Source organism: Bison bison, unplaced genomic scaffold (assembly GCF_000754665.1).
Source record: "Bison bison bison isolate TAMUID 2011002044 unplaced genomic scaffold, Bison_UMD1.0 scf7180017864461, whole genome shotgun sequence".
Taxonomy (NCBI): domain Eukaryota; kingdom Metazoa; phylum Chordata; class Mammalia; order Artiodactyla; family Bovidae; genus Bison; species Bison bison.
The window spans coordinates 9,820,187-9,826,379 of NW_011495023.1; positions in this window are offsets into that span (position 1 = coordinate 9,820,187).

Sequence of the window (6,193 nt, forward strand, 5' to 3'; positions counted from 1 at the left end):
CCATGATCCAGCAGATGTTGGCAATTTGATCTCTGGTTCCTCTGCCTTTTCTAAAACCAGCTTGAACATCAAGAAGTTCACAGTTCACATATTGCTGAAGCCTGGCTTGGAAAATTTTGAGCATTACTTTACTAGCATGTGAGATGAGTGCAATTGTGTGGTAGTTTGAGCATTCTTTGGCATTGCCTTTCTCTGGGATCAGAATGAAAACTGACCTTTTCCGTCCTGTAGCCAGCTGAGCTTTCCAAATTTGCTGGCATATTGAGTGCAGCACTTTTGCAGCATCATCTTCCAGGATTTGAAATAGCTCAACTGGAATTCCATCACCTCCACTAGCTTTGTTCATAGTGATGCTTTCTAAGGCCCACTTGACTTCACATTCCAGGATGTCTGGCTCTAGGTCGGTGATCACACTATCGTGATTATCTGGGTCATGAAGATCTTTTTTGTACAGTTCTGTGTATTCTTACCACCTCTTCTTGATATCTTCTGCTTCTATTAGGTCCATACCATTTCTGTCCTTTATTGAGCCCATCTTTGCATGAAATGTTCCCTTGGTATCTCTAATTTTCTTGAAGAGATCTGTAGTCTTTCCCATTCTGTTGTTTTCCTCTATTTCTTTGCATTGATCGCTGAGGAAGGCTTTCTTATCTCTTCTTGTTATTCTTTGGAACTCTGCATTCAGATGTTTATATCTTTCCTTTTCTCCTTTGCTTTTCTCTCCTCTTCTTTTCACAGCTATTTGTAAGGCCTCCCCAGACAGCCATTTTGCTTTTTTGCCTTTCTTTTCCATGGGGATGGTCTTGATCCCTGTCTCCTGTACAATGTCATGAACTTCATTCCATAGTTCATCAGGCACTCTATCTATCAGATCTAGTCCCTAAAATCTATTTCTCACTTCCACTGTATAATCATAAGGGATTTGATTTAGGTCATACCTGAATGGTTTAGTGGTTTCCCCCACTTTCTTCAATTTAAGTCTGAATTTGGTAATAAGGAGTTCATGGTCTGAGACACAGTCAGCTCCTGGTCTTGTTTTTGCTGACTGTATAGAGCTTCTCCATCTTTGGCTGCAAAGAATATAATCAATCTGATTTCGGTGTTGACCACCTGGTGATGTCCATGTATAGAGTCTTCTCTTGTATTGTTGGAAGAGGGTGTTTGTTATGACCAGTGCATTTTCTTGGCAAAACTCTATTAGTCTTTGCCCTGCTTCATTCTGTATTCCAAGGCCAAATTTGCCAGTTACTCCAGGTGTTTCTTGACTTCATACTTTTGCATTCCAGTCCCCTATAATGAAAAGGACATCTTTTTGGGGTGTTCATTCTAAAAGGTCTTGTAGGTGTTCATAGAACTGTTCAACTTCAGCTTCTTCAGCATTACTGGTTGGGGCATAGACTTGGATTACTTGCATCCAAGTACTGCATTTTGGGCTCTTTTGTTGACCATGATGGCTACTCCATTTCTTCTGAGGGATTCCTGCCCGCAGTAGTAGATATAATGGTCATCTGAGTTAGATTTACCCATTCCAGTCCATTTTAGTTTGCTGATTCCTAGAATGTTTGCCTTCACTTAACTTGGCCCAAGTTCATAGTCTTCCATCATTCATGAATGTCAAGGATCTTTTGAGCCTCTATATGCAACCCTTTCAAGTCTTGTGGCATCAATGATTCTCTATCTCTCCACTTTCCTCCAGTCATGATGATCTTTCTACCTTAACTGCATTCTCTACATCCTGTTCTTCCAAAGTTAGGGCCTCAAACATTTCCTCTCCTCCCTAGACATACTTTCCTTTTGAAAATCCAGTTTTATGCCTTTATCTCACCAATTATTATGATAAACAGTTCATCTACATTTTTGTTCTTGAACTTTCAGTTTTCCTCCAGTATTTCCATCTCATACAACAACATTAAATATTTACTGAGCATATGCTATAATTGTGGGAGTTACAGAAGAAGCATAAAACATAAGCCTTGACTTCCAGGAGCTTACACTTTCAGAGAGAGTTACAAAGACCAGATACATGATATATTTACCTTAATAATAAACTTTCCTCTCAAAAGCAACTTGCATCAAAAAGTAGCTTCAGAGGAATAGATAAAGGAGATGTGGTATATGTATACAATGGAATACCTCTCAGCCATAAAAAGGAACAAAACTATGCTATTTGCAGGGATGTGGATGGACCCGGAGAAACTGTCATACACAGCGAAGTAAGTCAGAAAGAGAAACACAAATATCATATATTAATGCATATATGTGAAATCTAGAAAAATGGTACAGATGAACCTATTGCTCAGTTGCTTCAGTCATGTCCAACTCTTTGCGACCCTATGGACTATAACCTGCCAGGCTCCTCTGTCCATGAAATGTTCCCTAGTGCGAATACTACAGTGGGTTTCCATTTCCTCCTTCAGAGGATCTTCCTGACATAGGGATTGAACCCATGTCTCCCATGTTTCTTGCAATGCAGGAGAATTCTTTACCACTGAGCCACCAGAGAAGCTCCACTGGTACTATGTATAAAATAGATAACTAATGAGAACCTACTGTATAATATGCACAGGGAACTCTACTCAGTGCTCTGTGTTAATCTAAATGGGAAGGAAATCCATGACTCACAACCTAGGATCGTGATTTCTGGGAGAAATATCAACAACCTCAGATAGGCAGGTGACGTCATTCTAATGGCAGAAGGCGAAGAGGAATTAAAGAGCGTCTTGATGAGGGTGAAAAAGGAGAGTGGAAAAGCTGGCTTGAAACTCAACATTCAAAAAACTAACATCATGGCATCTGGTCCCATCACTTTATGTCAAATATATGGGGAAAAAGTAGAAACAAAAGCTATGAAAACCCTAGACAGCACATTAAAAAGCAGAGACATCACTTTGCCAACAAAGGTCCGAATAGTCAAAGCTATGGTTTTCCCAGTAGTCATGTACAGATATGAGAGTTGGACCATAAAGAAGGCTGAGCACCAAAGAATTGATACTTTCAAACAGTGGTGCTGGAGAAGATTCTTGAGAGTACCTTGGACACCAAAGAGATCAAACCAGCCAATCCTAAAGGAAATCAACCCTGAATGTTCACTGGAAGGACTGATGGTGAAGCTCCAATACTTTGGCCACCTGACATAAAGAGTCAACTCATTGGAGAAGATCCTGATGCTGGGAAAGATTGAGGGCAGGAAGAGAAGGGGACGACAGAGGATGGGATGGTTGGATGACATCACTGACTTAAGGGTCTTGAGTTTGAGCAAGCTCCAGGAGATGGTGAAGGACAGGGAAATGTGGTGTGTCACAGTCCATGGGGTGGCAAAGAGTCAGATATGACTTAAAGACTGAACAACAACAACAATATGTATATATATATATATTGTGAAGTGAAGGGAAATTCACTCAGTCTTGTCCAACTCTTTGCCACTCTATGGACTATGCAGTCCATGGAATTCTCCAGGCCAGATTACTGGTGTGGATAGTCTTTCCCTTTTCCAGAGGATCTTCCCAACCCAGGGATCAAACCCAAGTCTCCCTCATTGCAGGCAAATTCTTTTTACCAGCTGAGTCACAAGAGAAGCCCATATATATATGTATATATATAAAATCTCTACTCCTCACTCAGTCCACCAAACTGACTTGAGAATTGCCTGTTGACTATTTCCTCTTTTAGAAGAGGAATAGTTAGCTATTATAGACAATCAGTATATGGTGTCCTGATGATACTTCTTATGAAGCTTGCTTGCATTCAGTATTTTATCTCTACTTAAGCTGTTCTTCTCCTATTTGGATTCTGGACAGAACTTTCCAATGAATCTCTCAAAATTTCCATCCTCCTCTTTCAAACCAGCCTGTTCACTAGTGCCAAGTTAAGAAGCTTAAAGAGCTTCTTAAATGTCAGGAGACCCTCCCTTATGAAAGCATTATGCCTCCCTATTTTGTTACATCACCTTCTTATACACCAAAATCTATTTGTTTAACATCACCTTACTTATTACCTCAGTTTTATTTAAATCCTTATGTTTTTCAAAACTTGATCAAGATGTAACTTCTCCAGGAGGCCCCTCAGGTAGTTTGCAGACCACATGACCTTTCTCTGATCCGTAATGATTATTTTTGTGTGTGTCAATCTATAGTGGCTTCCCCTGGGCTCAGCTGGTAAAGAATTCACCCACAATGCGGGAGACCTGGGATCAATCGCTGGGTTGGGAAGATCCCCTGGAGAAGGGAAAGGTGACCTGCTCCAGTACTCTGGCATGGAGAATTCCATGGACTGTATAGTCCATGGGGTCACAAAGAGTCCAACAGGATTGAGCGACTTTCACTTTCACATAGGATCTCTAGTTGTTTCACATAAAGCTGTTTTATATCCCAAACTCCATTCCTATACCTTTCTATCCTTCCTGATTTAATATTCTTAATTTTAAAATTAATAGTAATTTTTTAGAAAGAAAATGTTTCATATTAACGTGACTTTTTTACTACATTAATTGGCAAGGAATTTTACAATATAAAATACCTTAATAATCTTTTCATATAACTTACGAATTTACCATAAGTTACTCAACTTACCAAGTTGACCTACTTCTTCACTCTGATCTTGGATGCTCTAAAAGTCATCTGATAAGCAATGTCAATCCTGCAGGCAGTAAATATTTCAGCATTAAAGGAGCTCAGATTAGACTAACGATGAGAGTCATTTGTGAAAATCATCATTCACATTCATATCATATTACAGAAACAGAAAACACACAGCTAAAATTGGCACTCCCATCTTAACTGACTCATGCAGATGGAGGGATAAACTACCGTTTGCCAGCAGGTTCCTGCCTCAGTTTGTGGCCTGAGTTGAAGTCACATGATCTTTCCACTGCTGCATTCTCTGGGATATACGTCTCACAGAATGCCAGCTGTAGGTAAATGGACATTTCTAAGAAGAACACAGTGTCAAAGATCCATTTCTCATAATGTGATGGCATGAAACACATTAAAAACTGATGAATGGGTTGTTGGCTCAAATTAATCTTTGGCTTATAAATTCCTTTTTTTACCCCAAATGAGTCAGTGAAGATGGTAATCTTACTATTTCTCCAGTAGACATATGTCATTGCTACAAAGAAAAACAATTGTTGTTGCTATCCTGAAATGTACCATCATAAATACTATTATTAATAATTCAAGGCCATGCTCCTATTTCTAAACATAAATATAGAAACATAAAATATAGAAATACTATGTCTAGGAAATTCTCTGGTGGTTCAGTGGTTAAGAATCCACCTGCCAATGCAGGAGACCTCTGCAAGTTTGATCCCTGGTCCTGGAAGATCCCATATGCTGAGGAGCAACGAAGCCTGTGTGCCTGAGTGCCACAGCTACTGAAGCCCATGTCCTAGAGCCCATCTCTGCAACAACAGAAGCCACTGCAATGAAAAGCCTGCTCACTGAAACAGATCAGCCCCCTCTCACTGCTACTAGGAAAAGCCCATGTGCAGTAACAAAGGTCCATCAGAGCCAATAAATAAGTGAAATTAAAATATTCATGTCTAAAGGTAGACTTCCTCATTATACTTTTCACTTGTAATCTGTGTAATGTTCTTTAATGCGAAAATAAATTATGTACATATTCTGGTGAGAAAAGAGGCCCCTCAGTTGAGCCTGAAAAGTTGCTTCAACCAAAGCTACTTGGTTTCTCTTCCAAATTAAGGCAATTTACAAATAGATGTCAAAGCAGACCATCTTTTAATAATGTGGTAAATCATTCACTTGGAAATCTTCCTGTAGACTGCAGAGAGAGGATACGCTTGGCACCACAGCAGTTCCATGGCACAGTTGACTAGGGTCTTAAACATGGTAGGGCAGGGGGACAATTAGAAAGGAAATACTAGAAAATAAGAGATAATTGTGACAACTGGTTTCCTTGGCTTAGTGACTATGGCAATCGTCATAAAATTTTAATTCCTATCATCTCACACGCTAGTAAAGTAGTGCTCAAAATTCTCCAAGCCAGGCTTCAGCAATATGTGAACCGTAAACTTCCTGATGTTCAAACTGGTTTTAGAAAAGGCAGAGGAACCAGAGATCAAATTGCCAACATCCGCTGGATCATGGAAAAAGCAAGAGAGTTCCAGAAAAACATCTATTTCTGCTTTCTTGACTATGCCAAAGCCTTTGATTGTGTGGATCACAATAAACTGTGG